Source organism: Saimiri boliviensis, chromosome 4 (assembly GCF_048565385.1).
Source record: "Saimiri boliviensis isolate mSaiBol1 chromosome 4, mSaiBol1.pri, whole genome shotgun sequence".
Taxonomy (NCBI): domain Eukaryota; kingdom Metazoa; phylum Chordata; class Mammalia; order Primates; family Cebidae; genus Saimiri; species Saimiri boliviensis.
The window spans coordinates 46,887,877-46,910,582 of NC_133452.1; the positions used below are offsets into that span (position 1 = coordinate 46,887,877).

Genomic DNA, 22,706 nt, shown 5'->3' on the forward strand with positions numbered 1-22,706 from the left:
TAAAATAAAAATACTATGAAGAACCTGAAAAGGTGGCAATTTGGTTAAGTAATCAAATTTTAATTATTTTTTGGCTTTTAAAAACATTTAGTCAAAACTGGTAAACACCATGACTTGCCTGACTTTCTTGGGAAAAACAGAACCTCTAATTCAATCGTAAAGTTTTCTATTAAAAGTCAAAAGGGCTTTTTAAAAAATAACAGGTATTAGTTCCTAAGATCATGAGCTACAAAATCCAGTAAATAATTGCTGCATTGATGCTGTTAGGGATCAATGTCAAGTTGAGAAAATCATCTTGTAAAAACAACTGATCATTACAGGAAACATTTGTAGCCACATACAAACGATTGTAGGAGAATACTTGGCATCATACCACCTTTGGAAGTTTGTAGAAACACATCACATGTTGAATATATAATTATAGAGAATCTTCTGCACCCTTCTTAAGTGTCCTGAGGCATTGTACCAATATTCCCAGTTCCCACATAAGGATCACGTCAAAGGAATCTAACCATCTTTCTCTTGGAAATCAAAATAAACTACCTATGAGTAATTCCTACTCACAGAATAGGCCTTATGTTTTAGGGCTTGGCATCTGGCATGAGAAGGGTGAAAAATAGATCGGGCACAGTGGCTCATGCCTGTAATCCCAGCACTTTGGGAGGCTGAGGCGGGTGGATCATGAGGTCAGGGGATGGAGACCATTCTGGCCAACATGGTGAAACTCCATATCTACTAAAATACAAAAAATTAGCCAGGTGTGGTGGCATGTGTCTGTAGTCCCAGCTACTTGGGGTCCTGAGGCAGGGGAATAGCTTGAACCAGGAGGCAGAGGGTTCCAGTGAGCCAAGATTGCACCACTGCATTCCAGGTTGGCATCAGAGAGAGACTCCATCTCAAACAACAACAACAACAACAACAAAAAGAACAGAATGATGAAAAATAATGGGAGTATGAACCATCAGTATGCACGTTAGCCATTGGTAGCAATAAGGCATTTTGCAAATTCCTTTCACCACACTCTCACTGCCTTAGTTCAACCTCCCTTTCACTATTCCTGGACTGTGGCAACAACGTTCTGATTTTCTTGTATGCATTCTTGATTCTTGCAAATATATCCTTTACACAAGTGTCAGGTGGAATTATTTCAAAGTAAATATAGTCATAATTATTCTATAATTAACGCTTATTAGTCTGCCTATCACTTACAATATCAAGAGTCCACATCCCTTCACGTGGTACATGGTGCTCTCCAAGAACTAGCCCCACTCTACTTTTTCCTTTTCACCCATGCCCAACCTGCATCAATCCTAAAGGTTCACAGTCACACTCCACCAGTAGAATCCTGTGCTTTGTTTCTGTCACTCCTGTGGCTGGGTTTCTTTGCCTTCAATCTCCTCCCCATCTCTTTGCTAGTATCTCTTCTTCATCTACTCTGGGTCAACTTGGGCAACACTTTCCAGAGCCTTCTATGTGTCCCTCAGTCTAGGCAGGTTCCTCCCTGTGTGCTTCAAAACATCCTGGTATATATCTGTCTTTGTGCTTATCACATGCATTACACATTTCGGATTAGTGTCTGCCTTCCTGCTGCAAACACATTTTTTTAAGCCTTTTGAGGGCACGGACTGTGACTCATTTGTCTTGTCCCCAGCGCAGTGTCTCACAGATGGTAGGAGGAGTGCAATAAATATCTGTTGAATGTCAAGGTGCATTAGGTGTTTTTCAGACTTAGCGCTGCCTGAATGCATATTTTATCACCTTGGAAGAATTTTCAAATCAAAAGCAGACATCATTTTAACCTTGTTCCCATACTCAGTTTCTCAAATGACTTTTGCTCTTCCCCTCATTCCTTCCCTTGGACTTTTTCCTTCACTGAGTCCTATATGTCCAGACCAAATATAAGGAACTAAGAAGAGGAAGTGAAATATAAATGAAGAATGATGATACAGAAAGTAGTAAAAAGATAAAAAACTGGTAAACTTCAAAACTTATATAATGTAATGTAAATATGGACTCCTAAATGACACGATGAAGAAAACAAAGTTTTGTAGTCCTAATTTTTTCAACCATTTGGACACAGTTCTTGGCAAAGGTCTAGTAAAAACTATAAATAAAGTCTGTTAAATAAAACTAAACATTGCTGTTTGCATTTTTAAAATGCATGTTTAAAATATCCCTATAATTTTATCCCCTTTCCATGATTAATTTTTTTTTATTTTACAGAAATTCACCTATTCCTGTCTATTGCAATACAACCAAAAAAATAAACAAACAAAAGAAAGAAAGAAAGAATGGAGTGAAATAGTTATTCTTTTCCTCTCTACTTTGCAGTTTATGTTACATACAAATATACCTATATGGTGGACTTTGAAAATATTTCGTACTTTTTAAAATTACTGACATAAATAAAAATTCAGATTTAATGAGGATATGCTTAACACAAAAATACTAAACGTTAAGAAACTGTCAGAATCTACTCATCTTTTAAAGTATCAATTATCCAATATTTCACTAACAAAAGTGCAGTAATTCTTGAAAAGGTTTCAAGAAGAGTAACATGCCCCTAACAAATACAAAAATAACTTTTGTGTGTACATATCTCCTATATATAAATATTTATCCTATAAATTATAAGTATTTCTATACTAATAGTCTATTATAACATATTTGCTATATTATAATTATTATAAATGTCACATTAACATACAGTAAAAATAAAATATAAATAGATATAATTAGATATTCTCTCTCTCTCTCTCTCTCTCTCTCTCTCTCACTCTCTCTCTGGCTAATTGTAACCTCCACCTCGGTTCAAACAATTCTCTTGCCTCAGCCTCCCCAGTAGCTGGGACTGACAGGCACACGCCGCTACGTCTGGTGTTTCAGTAGAGAGGGGGTTTCACCGTGTTTCCCAGACTAGTAGGGAACTCCTGAGCTCAGGCAATCCACCCACCACGCCCTCCCAAAGTGCTGGGATTATAGGCGTGAGCCACCAGGCCTAGCCAGGATATTTTCTTTTTCAGTTAATCCTTTAGCAGAAGGCCTACGTTCAAAATGGAGACAAGCAGAACTGCTCTGACTACCCCGGGCTTCAAGGTCTGATGGTCTACCCACTCTCCCTCCCTCCTACTCCTCTTCTCTCCTCAGGGAAAACTACATGTCAACACTGACACTTTAGAGATGAGGCTACCAGGCTGGAGATGGAACAATAGGCGCATTTCAAGAAAGATGCAATAACCTAGCTAAAAATATTAATCTTGGTGCTTGTCCATCCTCCTTTTTGATGGATTATCAGTCCTTGTTGCAGGGACTGGTATCTCTGAATGTCCCAAGCTGACCCCAGTTGTAAATATAAATACTTAAACCATGAACTGATAGGATTTATGGTAGTTTTTGTACCAGAGTTTGGTAAAATAATAAATACTTATTTTTTCTTCCAAATATATATTTTCTAACTTGAGTTTTGATTACTCAATCAGCCAACCATGTTAATATGCAAATAATATGCATAAAGGAGAAGAATCTATCAGATCTCAAGCACAAAATTTCAGGGGGTGCCCAAAACCTCAGAAATCAAGATAAATAACATGTAAACACCAAACACTTTAAAAACAAAAATTTATGCAATGATCTATGTTGAACAAAACATCGAAATTTTAAATATAGATTTAACCCTGAATTTGTATAACTCAGCCTTATATATCTCACCTGGTTCAATGACTTCTCTGAAAAATGAATTGTAAATATAAAAATCATGTCAGGTTAGTACATTATGCAAATTTCTGCCTCAAAACACCAAGGACTGTAGAAGGAGAAGCAAATGCAGTTTGGAGGACAAAGTCCAGTCAAAGGCATGTTCCGGTAAGACTGAGGATCAGGTTTAGTTGCTTGGGAACAAATAGGCAGCTAGACAGCTATAACACATGAGATAAGATCTAGCCTATACTTTCATTTAAACTATTTTACAATGTCAGTGAGCAACTAAATCTAGTATAGCCTTCCATGCTGCTAGGTCATGCAGCTGGATTTCTTCATTAACTATGGCTATGTGCAGAAGTGATATATTCCACTTCCAGGTTACATACTGAAAGAGAAGGGAATGTGGTCTCTCTCTCCTCTTTTGCTCTTTCTGAAAACTGGGCTGCATCTGTGGTTATGAGTCACGCTCCATGAGGTGGACAAACACTATATCCTGGAGATGTTAGAGCAACTAGATGGAAGGGGCCTGCATCCCTAACATGGTCAAGCCACTATACCAGCCCTATAGCACCTACCTGGATTGCACATAAGACAGAACTAAACTTACATTGTGTTTCATCCACTGTTATTTTTGGATTTTGCAATAACTGCCAAACCAATGTCCGAAACTAATGCATATGGACATAAATGCATATACAAAATGGAAAAATCCATGGAATGTGGTGACAGGCTGCACTGAATGAGGGAGAATGATGAACTCAAACAATTCCAAGGTTTTATGCCAAGGGAACTAGGACAATCATGGAACAACCAACAAAATAGCAGGTGAGAGGGAGACGGGTGAAGTTCAGATAGTGGAAAATAGCCAAGGGGGAGCTGAAAATATAGGCCTGGAACTCAGACAAAAGGAAAAATTTGAAAACAGAAATGTCAGCAATTTTGTATAGTATATACAGATGAAAAATGTGAAAATTAATGGACCCTGAGACTAAGACAGATCAGAGAGTGCCAAAAGCTGTATGATGTGGTATTCTCACAGAAGGCAGGAGAGAGCAGCAGTAATCAGCAAAGGTAAAAAAAGAATGTTATTATCCTACATAGGAAAGGGCTAATGATTAATATCATGGAATAATAGAATTAACCTTCATTTAAGCTGACAAACAAATGTAAAGGGAATCTAATGTGGGCTAAATGTCTTAAATCCATTTGAAGCTCCCATGAAAAACTAAAGCAATTGTTTCTTGAACTAGAAAGGCAGTAATTATGGTTCTGAATAAGCCAGATCTCAATAATTCTTTTTTAAAATTTTATATATTTTTATTTCTCCAAATTTGTTATTTATCAGGAATGACTGAAATAAAAAATATAATTGAGTCCCATCATCATCATCACCATGGAAATGGCTTTAAGAGAAAATTGGTCTGATGAATATTATTGCTTCCCATTTTCAACCAGTAAATAGTTGCCACAGATAAATTGACAGCCAGGAGTCTGTCGAGAATGCTCAAGATACATTATATAATACAACAGGCTTGTTCACAGGGGGGAAATTCCCAGAAAATAACTTGTGTGTATTTCTTGATTTCATCATACAAGACAAGTACAAAAGCACCACCCATGCCTCTGAGAACATTGGACCATGCACCCTTGAAGAAAGCTTTGCCTCCTTCATCACGAGCAATCTTCCTCCAGCAGTCAAATGTGCCTGTGTACATGACGTCAGTTCCTTTGCGCCCCGACTACATCATCATGCAGCAGCCAACAGTGTCAAATGGATAGGAAGTCAACCCAGCAACAGCAGTGACAGTCTGTGTGATCATCCAGCTGATAACGATATGAGTGTTCTTGGGATCCGGAAGCATTCCCTTTGCAGTGTCATAGATACTGAAGTAGGCAGCTTGGTAGATGATAATGCCCTGCACAGACACGTTAAAGCCTTGGTATAGGCCCTTAATCCCATCATATTTGTAGATCTTAACCAGGCAGTTGCTGAGGCCTCCAAATTCCCTTTCAGCTCCAGCTTTACCCACATCTGCTGCTAGACGGGTATGGGAAACATCAAGAGGGTACACAAAACACAAGGGTGTGGCCCCAGCAGCACCGCCTGATGCCAGATTCCCTGCAAAGTAGCGCCAAAACTGGGTCCTCTTGTCCACACCACCCAGGAAGATCTGCTTGTATTTATCTTTGAAGGCAAAGTTAAGAGCCTGGATGGGGAAGTATCTGATGACCTTGGCCAGGTTACCATGCCAGAAGGACAGGACTCCCTGCTCCTTGGGAATATGGACCACTCAGTCTATAATGCCCTTGTATTGCTTATCTGCGGTGATCTGCTTGTTGGCATGCTGTACCTGCAGCAGCAGCTTGACCCGCTTGCTGGGTGCTACCGCCGTCTTGGAGATGGCTGCGGCCACTCCATCTGCCAGGAAGCCCTTGGCGAAGGACACAGCGACATCTGTCATGTTGAAAGGAAAGAGGAGGCAGGCTGCTGCAGGACGGGACTGGGCCAGGAACCGGCTTTGACTCCAGGGCTGCGGGGCTCAATAATTCTTTAGTTTAAATTTCCAGAATTCCAAGACAGAAAAAAACACCCAACAGGTACCTATGTCATTCTGTCCTTTTAAAAATCTCACAATAGAGGAAGAAATGAGGTAACAGGAATGAAGAGAAAACAAAGAAACATAAGTACCTTGCTACTCAGACACTCTTTCTAGGAGGCTGATTATTTTTGTTTTTGTTGTGTTTTTAAAATAGAGATGGGGTCTCACTATATTTTGCAGGCTGGTCTCAAACTCTTGGCCTCAAGCAATCCTCCCACCTTGGTCTCCCAGACTTTTGGGATAACAGGAGTGAGTCAACACACCTAGTCAGGGGCCGATGTCTTTAAGTAGAAATGGCAAATTGAAACAAATCCTCCTTCTCAATTTTTATTGTTTCATTGGAAGATAGAGTGGTTTAAATTTCACATTAAGATTTGAAGTTAATAAAGTTGGCAACATAGAAGCCAACTGTTACATATAAGAAGCAAGAATTTGGGAATCTGTATCACTTGTGAGATGTGTTGCAAATTCCTGGAAGGTCATCAATATTCCAGAGCATTCAGGCAACATTATACTAGGCCCTCCAACAGTCTTTCCGCACCTGGCCTGCTTCATCCAACCAGGAGAAACTTTTTTTTGGGAGAAGTAAGTCCGAAACTTCTATTTTGTATTCCATTCTTCACTTCAGATTGACAAAACTCACCATTTTAGCTTCTTTGAAGATTACTTTCTCTCTAGTATTAATCTGCAGAATGTATAGTATAACTGCTTAAAAGATATCAGGGAAGATTCCAATATTCCTTACCAGCACATTTTCATAACAGTTGATCATACTAATTCACTTCGTATGAGAAATTGATACTCCTATCTCTTCCTTTGAAGAGAAATCTGTTAGTAATCTTTTTCTTCTCACGTAGTGACCACATTATCCACAGTCTTTCCAATTGTTTGGAAGATAGTTTTCACGGTTGTTTTTAGTGGTATGCTTGATTCTTACATACAGTATTCTTTTAAGTTCTTAATATTGGTGTACATTTTGGGATCCTACATCCTGTCATTTTTTTTTTTTTACTTAATGACCAGATAATGCTTTTCAATTCTGTGAATCAGGGTGTGAAAGCCTGCTCTATATTGGTCTTTCCTCTACATATGATTGCAGAATACCTGAACAAAGGTTTCTGTACACTAAGAAATTAGCTTGAGGGGGAAAAATCAACTTTTTTTCTTATTTTGAGTTGTGTAAGAGAAAGATTTGTATATGTTAAGTGGGAGCAGGGTAGAGAGTTGGGGCTGCATTTCATGACACAGCATTCAAGATGCAAAATTGCCATTGTTTCACCCTATCTGTCTATATATCTTTTCAGGTGCGGGCTGTGTGGTATTAGAATTTCTGGCATTTAAATGTAACCCAAAAGCCACTCAGATCAATCTGGAAAGACCTTCTCTTTACTTTTTTGCCACATGTCACAAAGAATCCACAGCGCCAAAACAGCATATTCACATTTTATTTTATTTTTTTTCATAAACTACTGACTGCTTCTTAGTGTTTGCTTGCAAAGCCTCAATAAATGAAGTCACGTTAAAATTTTTCCACAACTATTAAACTTCTTAGCTTATATTACTTTCTTACCTGTATTATAATCCTTGAACACTAACCAAAAAGTTCATAAGCTTTATATATCTTTCATATGACTTACAACATTTTTAATAGGTATATCTGAGGTTAAAGAGGAACTTGTTAGGCATCACAGTTAATTTTGATGTTAATTATAAAACAAATTGAAAAAAGTTAAGTCCAACCACAGTATTTTTACATACATAGAAGCAGATTTTCATCTGGCATCTATAAATACATGTGCTTGCCAAAAAAACCCAATGAGAACTATGTTAAATATAAAAATGAATATACCAACTCATTGAAAGGAAAAGGAGCCAACAATTGTGGAGTGCCCATGATTTTCCAGATGCTTTAAACATTTTCTCACTGAATCCTTACAAACAATTTCAGAAAAATTATTAGTGCCATTGGATGCCTGAGGGAGCTTGAGGTTATAATAGAGCCAGTCCCAACCAAGATCAAGACACGAATCCAGGTCTGCCTGCCATACTGACTTAATACTAGTAGTAGTGGTTGACTAAGTCAATTCACAGGAGCAACAAAGAGAAATATGCTTTTCAGATTGTCTGAAAGTAAAGTTGATGAATTCTACTTTAGAGGTCACTTTTGATATATCCCATATTTTTTCAAAGTGATTTCTATAAGATACCCTCTTAGCATTATAGTTTGACACCAGATGTTCCATCCCTACCTTGATAATATCAGTAACCTGGTCAAGGGGAGTCTAGTCTGTTTAAAAAGCACACACAAATGTGCCCGTGAGGGCAGCTCAAGGATACTAATAAATGTATTGCAATATTGCATATCTACCAGAAAGTGATTTGATAGACTCTTAGAGACACAGAAGGGAAAGGTGGGAAAGTTAAAAAAAAAAAAAAAACTAGCACATATCTCTAGTTTAAAAAAAAGTTTTTAAAGTAGATATTATAATTTTGTGCCCTTTTAAGTCAGTCAAGATGCTGCTATTAAATTGACATGATTTTGGTTAGCTAAATGACTCCTTACAAAGCATAAGCCGTTTGAACCTCAGTTTCTTCTTCTGCATAGGCAACGTGCTAGAGACTTAAGGGCTTTTCCAAGATTAACCTACTTGAATCTGGCTGAGAATCAGTGTCGATGGTGAGTGCACTGGACAAAGAAAGTCAGATGGTCATAAAGGTTTGGTTATGAAAGGCTAAGGCTAGAAAAGACTAAAGAGAGTATAATGCTATGCACACAAGCTTTGGAGACAGACTGACTCTAGAACATAATAGCTATGTGACTTGGGCAAACTCAGCTCATATTTCTGTATTTGTACTGTGGAAATGAAACTTCCACTTCACAGGATTTTGTGAAGATTAAATGAGAAAACGTCCGAAAAGTACTTAGCGTAATTCCTAACACATAATAGGTGCCTAATAAACAGAAGTTGCTATTATAACTATTCTTTGTATGAAAAGAAAAGTTGTGCTTTATAAGGTTAAATGACTAGCACAATGTCGCAGGTCATTCCTTTACTGAGGTGGCAGGTTGGGGGTGGAGAATAAACAGCTTCATCTATAGCCAAATTACCTCTAAATAACCAATTACATGCATAGGGCCAGAAAAGATTTATGAAAATTTCAAATGCATTTTAACTATTTTTTTCTCATTAAAAACTGACTTTACAACCAACTTTTTTTTTCCCCTTTCTCTGACATCTGTTTCCTTTCAAAACCAACTATGTGTGAATTCCTGTGTGATTTTGATCTTATTATTTCTTGGGCTGAAGGTCTCCCTCCTGAGTCTACTTTGTCCTAACATTGTCATTGCTATTTCATTCTCCTATACCCTAGAAAAAAGCATACACAGCAGAGAAATGCTTTAGAAGAATCTTATTCAGAGTAATATTTCTTTGCTAACTAGTGAACATGCTGCAGATTTAGAAGCTTTTATCTAAGATACAGATGGTTACTTTTGAATTTTAGATTAAAAAATAATTTGAAATAAAACTTTGCAATAAATCAATTTTAAAGAGCCTTTCCAAGAGTGATTCAGGTACTATCTGTAAGAACAATCTCTCAAAAGTAAACTGGCCAATTAAAGTTTCATATCTTGCCCACCAATAAAAAGACTTAGGTTGAAATATTCATTTCTTATTTTCCTACTTATCTTTACTAAGCTATGCAGCCCAACCTTGTTTCTGTTTATCATTGCTGTCATTTTGAATTTTTTTTTTAACCCAGGTATGTGGATCAACCAGAACAACAACAAAAAAGCTTATTTTTTTTCTAATTCATGATCTTTCTAGAACTGGAAAAGCATTTATAGAAGTTCACTGTATTAGGCTGTACAGACTATGTATTTCATGGCTGCCATTCACTCTAGTTCAGACTAAATTTAAACACTGTTGATGTCACTAAAGTCCAAATTGGAATTTTCAAATGTATTAATATGCTTTTTACAAAGGTTTATTTTTCCCTAAAGGGATGTTTACTAGGCATACTAAATTCTAAATACTATATTATATATATTTTCCTTGCAGAAGATGAATTATTTAGATATGCTTCACTTTAAAGCATTACATTAAATGTAAAGGCAAGAAGGCTATAAATGCCGGGCGCAGTGGCTCAAGCCTGTAATCCCAGCACTTTGGGAGGCCGAGGCGGGTGGATCACGAGGTCGACAGATCGAGACCATCCTGGTCAACATGGTGAAACCCCGTCTCTACTAAAAATACAAAAAATTAGCTGGGCGTGGTGGCATGTACCTATAATCCCAGCTACTCAGGAGGCTGAGGCAGGAGAATTGCCTGAACCCAGGAGGCGGAGGTTGCGGTGAGCCGAGATCGCGCCATTGCACTCCAGCCTGGGTAACAAGAGCGAAACTCCGCTTCAAAAAAAAAAAAAAAAAAAAAAAGGCTATAAATAAAACAAAAATAAACAAAAAAAAAACTTGACAAAAATATATCAATGTTAGGCCAGGAACAGTAGCTCATATCTATAATCCCAGCACTTTGGGAGGCCAAGGCAAGAGGATTGCTTGAATCCAAAAGTTCAAGACCATTCCCGGCAATATAGTGAGACCTTACCTCTATGAAAAAATAGAAAAATGAGTTGGACATCATGGCATACACTGGTAGTCCTAGCTAGTTGGGAGGATGAAGCAGAAGGATTGCTTGAGCCCAGGAGTTTGAGGTTAAAGTGAGAAATGATCATGTATCACTGCACTCCAGCATGGGTAACAGAGAAAAGCCCTGTCTTTAAAATCAATCAATAAATAAATAATTTTAATGTTTATGTTAAGAATCAAAATGACCTCCTTCCTTTAAGAATGACTACAAGTCTCATATTTAGGCCAATGGTAGACTGGCTGAATTTATAATTCTTATAACAGTACCTTGCTCATATCATGATTTGTCTGGCTCAGAGAAAAATGGCAGCTGCGGTGGTGAGTCACTAAAACTAATTCTCAATCAAGCAGTTGCTGCTGAAATCTGGGCTTCAAACATCAATCGATCTCTGATTGTTGCAACTAGTCTGTGGATTTTGTCAGTTGCTGGTACTTTCATCACACTGCAGTACTCTTGTTGTCATAACCGTACTGGACTAGTTGACATAACATCATCCTGTAGAGACCTTCAGTATCAGAATATCCACATCCTCATGAAAATCCATCCACTTTGTGAAGGAAGTGGTGAAAAGACCATATGTTCTACATGCTAAAATACTAATTTTCAGTAGAATGATTCCACCCACCTCCACATTTCTCTGAGGCATTGGTCTAAAACAATCATGCTTCAGCCCTAAAACAAATACAGATATGGTGTTATGGGTTTCATTGTGCCCCTCCCTAAATATATTAACGTCCCAACCCCCAGTACATGTGAATATGATCTTATTTGGAAATAAGGTCTTGGCAAATATAGCCAAGTTAAGATGAGGTCACACTAAAGTAGGGTAGGCCTTTGATACAATATGACTGGAGTCCTTATACAAAGAGGGAAGAAGACAGTGTACAGACAGACACACAGGGAGAATGTCCTGTGAAGAGATAGGAGGGACAATCTACCAGCCGAGGGATAGCTGGATCTCTCAGAACTGAAAGAGGAAAGAAGAATTCTCCCTTCTAGGCTTCAAAGGGAGCATGGCCCTGGCAACACTTTGAGTTTAGGCTTCTGGACTCCAGAACTATGAGCAGATAAATTTTCTTTGTTTTAAGCCACCCAGTTTGTGGTACTTTCTTGTGGCAGTCATTTTGGGACATCCACCTGGGGACGATGATAGACTCTTAGCAGCTCCCGGGGGGTATGGATATAAACTACGTTAATCCAGGAAACACAGTAATTTAACAGACTCTTCTTTCAGGTCATATTTTCTCAGATTAGTCTTCTTTAAACTAGAGCATCCCTAAACGTGTAGCCACTTCCTAAGATAAGCAAAATCAGGATCGGACTAAGAGATCTTAGATTAAAGAATACATTAAAATGGCTTGAAGTGAACCAGGTATTCTAGAACAGCTTGTGTTTCTAGTGCTTTCAGGCGTCATCTCATGATCTGTGGTTATTAACAGATATCAAGCTATCACCACAATTACCCATCCCCAGAAGTTCCAACACACTGAAAAGAACAGAGATGCATCAGAATCACCAGAGTGCAATTTCCATGAAGTTTTTCAAGGCAAAGGAAGTGCAGAAGAAATAATACATTCAGGATAAGGAAAACAACAGAAATAGACCTAAAGAATTGAGCCACTAAACTAAACCTACATAATTCATTGCTCAAGCTTCTCTCTTGGAAGGCAGACAACCAGCAGCTAGAAATCAGATACCCCTGAGTCTTGCTAGCTCCACTGCTGACTAGCTCTGTGTCTTTGAGCAAGTTTCTCTAAACTTCAGTTTACTCGTTAGTAAAGTGACAGTAATAATTTTACCAACCTCATAAAGAAATCTTTCAGTAGTTGTTAGAAATGTTATTACTAACCTCAATGTTAGCTTAAGTTGCCACTTCACTCATGGAAAAGATATTCCTCCATGCGTCAGCTTTATGTTTTTAAATCAGAAAGAGGCTGGGCATGGTGGCTCGTACCTGTAATCCCAGCACTTTGGGAGGCTGAGGTGGGTGGATCACATGAGGTCAGGAGTTCGAGACCAGCCTGGCCAACATAATGAAACTCTGTCTCTACTACAAATATTAAAAAATTAACCAGGCATGGTGGGACATGCTACTCAAGAGGCTGAGGCAGACAAATTGCTTGAATCGGGGAGGCAGATGTTGCAGTGAGCCAAGATTGAGTCATTGCACTCCAGCCTGGGCAACAAGAATGAAACTCCATAAAGAGAAAAGAAGAGAGAAAGAAAGAAAGATGGAAAGAAAGAAAGAAAGAAAGTAAGTAAGGAAGGAAAGAAGGAAGGAATTAAAGAAAGAAAACAAAAGAAAGAAAAAGAAGGAAGGAAGGAAGGAAAAGAAAATCAACTGCAAAATTGATGAGCTCTAAAAAATACTCATAGTGCCAATTAATTACCTCCATAATCACCTGGACTCAATTGAACAATTTTACTCTTTACTGCAAAGAGTAAAACCTTTGCAAACTTTGTTGCTAAGAATGTCTCTAAAATGTTCCAATTTCTCTCTCCTGCTTGGTAAATAGGAGATACTGAATAAGGAAGTATTCTTTTGATCACTGAGTCTCTTGCAGTTTTGATGGTCATCATTATGAATATCTAATATTATTAAGGTGATTTTTTATATTATACTTTAATAAATATGTCAGAATAGCCTTTTATAATGTATAAACCATGCTTATAGTGCCGAATCTCTCCCCGGTAACATCATCCTATTCCTTTGCTTTATTTTGCTTCCTCTTTCATATATGAAGTTTCAAGTATCTAAAAATCTAGCTATCAAGTCCTAAGTCTTCACTTCTAGAGCTAAAATAAGTATCAACCACATATAATAATTTTTTAAAATCCCCCAAACTATGCTAGAACAGTTAAATTTTTAACCTAAATATAGTTATTGGTTTTTAAGGCTGACAAATTTCATATTGTTGATGTCAGAATATCAATCTTACCTGATATCACTGAGTCCACCATAAGTTCCCTTCTTAGCCTTGGGTCATCAGCATAGTTGACAGAGGTGCCTTCTAATATTGCCGTTTTGCCAAGAAGAGAGCTATGAAGAATGTCAGTAAAGATTTTCCTGCACCTTGAAATAGGTCCATGTAAGAATGACAGGGTTCATAAACAGATCTTGGATCTGAAGACTTAATATGATTAAGATGGAAATATCATGAAAGTGATCTACAGATTCAAATACAAACCCCATCAAAATCCAACTTGCTTTTTTACAGAAATTGGCATACTAACCCTGAATTTCAATTGGAATACAAGAAAGCAAAACAGCCAAAATACCCTTGAAAAAGAACAAAGTTGGGGGACTCACCCTTAGTGATTTCAAAATTTACCGGCAAAGCTATAGTTACCAAGACAGTATGATACTGTTAATAAGATATGTAGATCAGTGGAACAGAATTGAAAGTCCAGAAATAAACCCATATGTTTATAGTGAATTGATTTTCAACAAGTGCCAAGACAATTCAGTGCAAGAAAGAACAGTCTTTTCAAAAAGTTATGCTGAGACAATTGGATATCAGATGTAAAAGAATAAAGTTGGACCTATAACTCACACAATACACAAAAATTAACTAAAAATGGACCACAGATCTAAATGTAAGAGCTAACAGTACAAAACTTTTAGAAGAAAACATAGGAGTAAACCTTTGTGACCTTGGTTTAGGCAATCATTTCTTAGACGGGACACCAAAGCACAGTGACAAAAAAAAACTGACAAACTAAACTTCATCAAAATAAAAAGCTTTGTGCACCAAATGACACCAGCAAAAGTGAAAAGACTACCTACAGAATTGGAAAAAACCACTTGGCAATCATACGTCTGAGAAGAGACTTGTACCTTACTTAAGTATATATAAAACTACAACTAAATAATAAAAAGATAAGTAACCCAATTTAGAAATGGGCAGCTAACACAAATAGACATTTCTCCAAAGAAGGTATGTAAATGGCCAATAAGCACATTAAATGATACACAGCATCATTATCCCCTATGAGGGGACTGCCAGGTAAAAGCATATTGAAATACCATTTTACACTCACTAGGATGACTATAATTAAAAAATGACAAGTATTGAGAAGGATATAGAGAAACTGAAGACCTCATTCCTTGCTGGCTGGAATGTAAAATGGTGCAGTTTCTTCAGAAAATAGTTTAGCATTTCCTCAAACTGTTAAACATTGGATTACCATATGATCCAGCCATTCCACTTCTAGATATACAACGAAGAGAAATGAAAGCATATGTCCGCAAAGAATGTCTACGGGAAGATTCATAGCAATGTTACTCATCATAGCCAAAAAAGTGGAAAAAACACAAATGTCCATCATCACTGCTAATAAATAAAATGTAGTATAGTCTTACAATGGAGTATTACTTGGCAATAAAAAGAAATGAAGGATCGATACATGCTACAACATTGATGATCCTTGAAAACATTATGCTAGATGAGAGGAACCACATGTTGTATGATTCAATTTATATAAAATGTCTAAAATATGCAAATTTACAAAACAAGAAAAATTTGTGGTAACCTAAGAATGGTGAGGGAGTCCCTAGGCTTTGGGAGAAATGAGGAATCACAGCTAATGTTTATAAGGTTTCTCTTTGGCGTGATGAAAATGACCTAAAATGAATTGTAGTGACATGACAGTGTGTGAGTATACTATAAACTATTTAAATGGGTGGCTGTTATGGTACTAACTTAAGTCAGTAAAGTTTTTTTTTTAAGTTAAACAAATTGACTCAGAGGATGTTAGTGCTCAGTGTGAATCTCTGAGGGAGGACTGCACTGTGTGATATGCCAATCATGTTTACCCATACAATTAATTCTTGTAGCATTTTGATGAACACATTGATTACTGATCCAAAATTGAGCTTATTTTCTTTTTTCAAATGTAGAATTGGGATGCCAGCTTGTTACATTTATCTAATCATGTATATTTTCTACCTTTTGATTATTCCTCTAAAACACTAAAAAAGTCCCAGTATAAATATTCAATCTATAAACTTAAGTGTCTTATACATAGAAAGGTTTGTTAAATGTGTGGGTCTTGAGATGAATGGTAATATTGATCGCAGAAATATATCAATCACTGGATTTTCTCTCCTATTTACAATCCCACTGAAAATATATTTTCTTGAAGAAATCACAGATTTCCATGTGGGAACATTTTCCTTTGGTTGCTTCATAATAAACACAATCGTTTTAGCCTAACCCTTTAGACTAAGAAATTGCAAAGGGAGGGGTCTGCCTCCCTGTGTTCTAATCAAGAATTTGTACTTAATGAAACAGAAACTTTTTAGTGCAAGTAATCATGTGCTTATCTAATTCCAAGATATCTATGTCCTGCATACTTTCCAGTGATTGCAGTTGAAAACATATAATAAGCCCTCTCGGCCACTAGGTTCAAGTACGGAAAACATGACTGTATCTGTGGTTTAGTTTGTAAGAGAACAACATATCACAAGGCTACAGCATGATCAAGTTGGAAGGGACCTTAGAGGAGAATATGTTTAACTCTTTCATCTCAGTTCCAGAGCTGAAATCCTGTATACCTTGGTCTCCAAGTTGCTGAGATGAAGAGCGAAAGTGTAACTAGAATGCAGATCTCTGGAGATTTAACCCAGTGTTCCTTCCACCACATCATCTTATCTTTCACAGCAACAGGCAACATGGGCTTCTTTATTCTTGAGCATATTGTCCACCGAAGTAGAAGTGCATATGAGTATGAGAAACCCACCGTATTTTGTGGGGGCTTTTCTCATGCATGTCAAAATCTGCCAGGCTCTGCTGTGTTCAGAAAACACCTGCAAATGATTCAGTGCTTAGCCTTCTCATTTATCCAGAAATTTGTTTGACATTTCCAACTCATTTGAAAAGGAAAACTAAAGTAGATAATTGATTTTCATGCTCTTTCAGAATATTTTAATATCATGCTGCACTGGATAAATGTTTCCATTTTTCTTTGTCTTTAGTGCAGCTCTTTCTATTGTGCACTGTCATTCTCTGTATCTTTTCACATAAAAGCTTCTTCTTTTTTCTTTTTTTCTTTTCTTTTCTCTCTCTCTCTTTTTTTTAATTTTTACTTTTTTCCCCCTAAATGTAGCATGAGCAGGAACCTTTTAGCTAATAGATTTTCAATTACTTTACTCTCAATTTTCGAATTCTCCTCTCACTAGTTCATTAAATCAATGCTAGTGATATACATAGGCAACTTTACTGAAAGAAATTTCAAGACAGAGAGTTACTAAATTATAGTTTTAACCTGCACTTGTAACCATGAAATTAAAATAAAAGTTAAAAATAAAAATAAATGCTAGTTAAGAAGTTGCCTCTCCTTTCAAACAATGGAACTCACCGTATTTCACTCTTGCCTTTTCACTATATCAAAGGAAAATCATATTCTCTTTCACTAAGTTAACTTTACTCAGTGCTTTTGTGGGGAAAACAATCAAGTACCTATAGCTAGATCATGTAAGAACCAAATGGACTTATAAAATGATTTCATATTCAGTTTGATTTATCCACAAATCAATTATGCACAACGTCTTTAAAAACACAATTAAATTTTGCATAATCTCTGAGGGAAATAACACAGTAAGGAATGAGTCTTCCAGATGTCAACATTTTTGGAAATATATTTCTAAAGAGTATTCACATGTACATAGAACTCTACATATAGACATTTAAAAATGCATTCAAGTTTATCTTATATGTATATAAAGCCTCATTAATTTGCTAAGTCCATTATAGAGTAAATAAAATTCTAATAAGAGCTAGAGAGCTTTACATTTTATCAAGAAAAAATTATTTTAAAGTGTTACAAGCATTCATTTCCATGTAAATAATATGAAAATAGTAATGTCCTTATTCATTTTAAAAGTTCATATGACTTCTATTTGGTAAAGTGTAGTTTTCATTCCTTATGAAAAAAATTGCTTTGATTAATAATATTATATAATTCAAACTTACTGTTTAATATTATTTTAAAAATGGATGTTCCATTAGGCTACAATTTTTTTTGTTCAACTCTATATTCCCAGTATCTAGAGGAGTGCTTGGCAGATGATAAGTAGGTAGTCAATTAAAATTTGTCAAATGAATGCTTAACAAATGAATAAATGCAACTGTTAACATAAACATTTAACGTTACCAAGATTCCTTCTCTTCAGTGACTCCTGGTTCAGATTTAAGGCAAGAGGATGCAGCAGCCAGCAGTGGTCCTGAGATAGGGCTGCTTTTGCCAACAAACAAGGCTTTCTCCTGGTCTTAATTCAGAAAGACCTCTGCCCAGAGAGGGCCCCCATTAACAAGAAAAAATCAAGCTTGAACTCCAAGTTTATGTTAAACTTCCATAGTGATCTGTGCATTACATCATTATGAAAACAATAATTTCAAGCTTGAAAACAGGAAAAATAAGAGTATAAATGAATGAAGGCAATTAGTGAAATGTTAAATATCAGGAAAAAGGATTTATTAACATCTCAAGAGACAGTATTTAAATTATAATCTTAAAGCACTTAGCAAACTAAGCCAATACATTTCCTACTCTGTGGTAGAGTAAGATGTAGCCAAAAGTTGTATCACTACTTTTATGAATTTGTAAATCATTTCTGATTCATCACTTAGCAAACATCATTCTATTATTGTAATTACATAGTAACTAATCTAGTGATCATGTGTGCCTGATGTTGTCAAGAAATAATATACGTGACTTGGCCCAAACTACTAGTGCAAATATAAGCTATGTCTAATATTTCCTCCTAACTCTTCTAGAACTGGCACAAAACTAAGTCATTACAAAAACATTTTAGAGTCCCAGAAGATTAAAAGTACATAATATTTTAAATTATTTTTAATTAGCAAACTAAGTTTCCAGCAAGCATTTTCTTTGAATTTGCATAAAAGGTTAGTATATTTAATTTTAGTGTATACCTTAATCAACATGCTACAAAGCGCTTAATCCAGTGATTCAGGACAATAGCAGAAAATTAGAATTTGTGAGTTTATCTTTAAGGCTAGCGTACACACCACATAACATATCTGACATATGATAAAGCCCTTATCTTTAGTTATGTTCTTTAATGGCTCAAGAAATTGCTGCATGATTCCTGCATCTGTGAAGCTGACTGAGAGAATTTTTATTGGTTTTATGAGTACATCTCAATGTGGCTGAAAGCCAGTGTTTAAATTGGATTGTTTCCATGTCTTTCAAAGATTAGAAACACACAGCTGAAGAAAGAGCAATAAATATCAACAGTTTTCTGGAAACATCAGTGTAAGAAAGATTCCAAGCAATTCCTGCTACACCATGATGAAAAAGGAGAAGCATTGTAGATATCTCCAAAACTGGAGACAGTCCCAATACTTCTGTAATCATTCACTCATAAACTCTACTTAATATCAAATTCAACATATTGCACTAAAAATGAACACCAAGTTAGCTACAAAATACCATCTAAATCAATCATTGACATCAATAAAAAACAATTAATGATGCTAACATAATTGTGATACCAGGTAGGGATAAATAGCTGACTGATAGGAAGCTCCTTGCCCCTCTTTTTTTGGGGGGGGATGGAGTCTTACTCTGTTGCTCAGGCTGGGGTGCAATGGTACGATCTTGGCTCACTGCAGCCTCTGCCTCCCAGGTTCAAGCCATTCTCCTGCTTCAGCCTTCCGAGTAGCTGGGACTACAATGCGCCACCATGCCTGGCTAATTTTTGTGCTTTTAGTAGAGACAGGGTTTCACCATGTTGGCCAGGCTGGTCTGGAACTCCTGACCTCCTGTAATCTGTCTGCCTCGACCTCCCAAAGTGTTGGTATTAGAGGCGTGGGCCACCGCCCTGGCCAGGAAGCCCCTTAACTCCATTTTTTTTTTCAAATAATCCCTTCAAGTTACATTAAAGAGAATGCATTGAGTTTGATATAGAGAATAAAGTACACGTTTTGGAATCAAACTCCCCCTGCCCTGCCCCTACTCAACCAGGTTTGAAAGATCAAACATCAGAAAATCTGCTCTAGAGGTTCCTCATAAAAATCTCTCTCACAGCTGTAGATTGACACCTGCAATCCTGTCAGAGCAAATTACGTCTTGCTTCTTGGCCACCAGAATATATACAAGAGAGGAGAACAGGCCAACATACACCATTATTCTACATAAGCAAATCACAAGAGCTTTGCTAGTCACCTGGAAAAACAATCCAGGAAGCCCTTTCACCTTGCTTGGTGATGACTAATCATATGTTCACACAAGAATGTGCTCCTTTCACTCAGCCAAGAGATCACTCTAGTCTTGTGTCAACCTCATTTTTAAAAAAATACATTTTAAACATTTTAAATAAAAGACTGAGAAAACTCAGCTATCCAGGGACTAGTTTTCTGGAACTTTCCAACTTTAGAATTCTTCCTGACTAGACAAACACAACCAAATTTCAAACCTGTTCACAGAATTAGCTCCTCCAACAGGCAGCAATAAATGAGCACAATTGAAAAGGCTCCTGGACCCAAATATCAGGACAACCCCAGTGTGTTATGGATCTGTCAATTCAAAGACACTAATATACACCACAGGTAATTTCCTGAAGAGTGAAAAACATCTGTTGAGAAAAGGCTACTTCAATTAAAACTTTCTTGGGGAGGAGAGGGTGGGAGAAGAGCCAAATCATGCTACCAAAGAGCATTTTGTGGCCACAATATTTTATTCCATTTTTTAAAGAAAAAGAAACTATTACCTACAACTTCTTCAAGAAACCAAGTTCTAGAGCCTGTGTGTGTAATTAGTTTCAATCTTTGTGGACATTGCATCTATATCTGCCTGCATGTGGGATGACTTTGAGTCATCAGGAGCAAAGTTAAGTTAAACTACTGTAATGGTCAACTCAGTTGGGCCATAAGCCCCAGATGTTCAAACATTAATCTAGGTGGTGTGGTAGAGGAATTTTGTAGATATATGTAACATCTATATAATCAGTTAATTTAAGTAAAGGAGATTATCCTCAATAATCTGGGTGGATTTGACTCAATCATCAAAAGAACAGATGAATGCTCTCCCTGACAAAGCATAAATTCTACCTGTGGACTGTATGCAGCTTCAGTTTCCTCCAGGGAATTCCTAGCTGGTGGATTGTCCTAAAGATTTTGGACTTGCCCAGCCAGCTCCATAATCACATAACTCAATTCCTTTCAATAAATCTCTCTCTCTCCCCCCCGCCCACACAAATACACACACACACACACACACACACAAACATATATGTACATTCTTCATAAATTGCACCTAAAGTTATGTCAGAGCAATTTCTGTTTTTCTAGTAGAGCCTGACTGACCAATACTGATTTTTATACTAAGTGGTTCCATAGGAACAGAATTTTAAGGATGAGCTATATGAATTGGTTTTTTTCTGCTATTCCTAGAATACGCTCTCTAATGTGATTAAATTTAAAGGCACTAAAGAAAATTTTTAGTTGTAAAGAGGGTACTGGTAGTCTATGGCATGATATGGCAATGGAGAAACACAAATATCACCGCTGAATACTCATAATCAGATATTTATAAAAGGCAAGGTTTTTGGTGACCATATATTTCATACTTTAGAACATTTAGCCAAACTAAAGAGTATGATGAAATTGGCTGGTTGCTACTAACTGTGCTATAGAAAATGGAAAGAAAAAGATAAAGTCAGGACTTGAAATTTCCTGTTAAAGCTTGCGTAACTTGAATACTTCCATGTTTGCCCCCAACCAAATCCTTATCTCCTATAGCCATAGGGCTAATTTTCCAAAACTAGACTCTCATACCATGGGTTGCTGAATTACAACACAAAATGCATTTTTTTCATTAAAGTAGGAGAATTGATTGAGAAGAAACGGGATCTTGAAAATTAGAATGGGGACATATGGGAAATCTCACTCAAACTTATGACATCAAACCTCTAAATTCTGATGAGTTTCTTTGCCAATAGAAAAATTTTTCTACCCCTGTCTGAAGTTAACTCCAGGTTGCCTAAAGAATCAGTAATGGCTGCTCCTGAGTTAGGTGCCTTGCAAGACCCTGCTTATTCTCCTCAAAACCTGCCCTTGACACACCTCTTTGCTTCTAGACTTATAACTAGACTCAAGTCCCAGCAGGCCTCAAAGATTAAGGTACAAAATGTGGTCCACACGGAAGTATGCTACATACTAAAAGAATTTCATGAGTTTTCCAATTCATACAATCTGAGGAATACGTGAATGAATATTAAGTATGTGGGATAATTGTGGAAGGAACATAAAGTCGAACCACATAAATAATTTCCTTTCAAGTGCATTCCTACAGGGATTATAGAGATTAGTGTCACCATCAAGGACTTGAAGGATGCGAGAGTAATGATTCCCACCATATCTTGTTTAACTCGTCTGCCTGTGGAGGGACTTCCACCATAGTAAAATTCCCATAAAGTTGAATCAGCATGAATTTACTGATATCGGCCCTCTAAGCAGAGATTTTGGATTCAGTGTTTTAGCTCAAAGGGTTAGAAAAGGCTCTAACAGTTTGGTTCCTTGGCTGAAACATAAACTACAAGGTAGTCTACTTTAAATGAAGTCAAATGTCAAAACTAGCTGCCTTGGTACACTAAAGAGGAAGGTATCCAAAAGGGAGGGAGACTGAAATATTATAATGAATTTATCATGTAAGACCTGCTCACATACCCCAGGAGAGCCTGAGTCATGGTGGTGAATAATAAATTTGTGAGGGGAGTTCCAGCATCCTTAAA

At 36.9% G+C, this 22,706-nt stretch overlaps 1 protein-coding gene and 1 pseudogene across 3 annotated transcripts in view; both read right to left on the reverse strand.

Annotated features, from left to right (window-relative positions):
* The window catches only part of PKIB (cAMP-dependent protein kinase inhibitor beta), a 118,382-nt gene that overhangs the window by 54,862 nt on the left and 40,814 nt on the right, over window positions 1–22,706 (reverse strand). The gene's annotated exons all lie outside the window — the stretch shown is intronic.
* Window positions 5,079–6,985, reverse strand: LOC101053978 (ADP/ATP translocase 2 pseudogene; annotated as a pseudogene).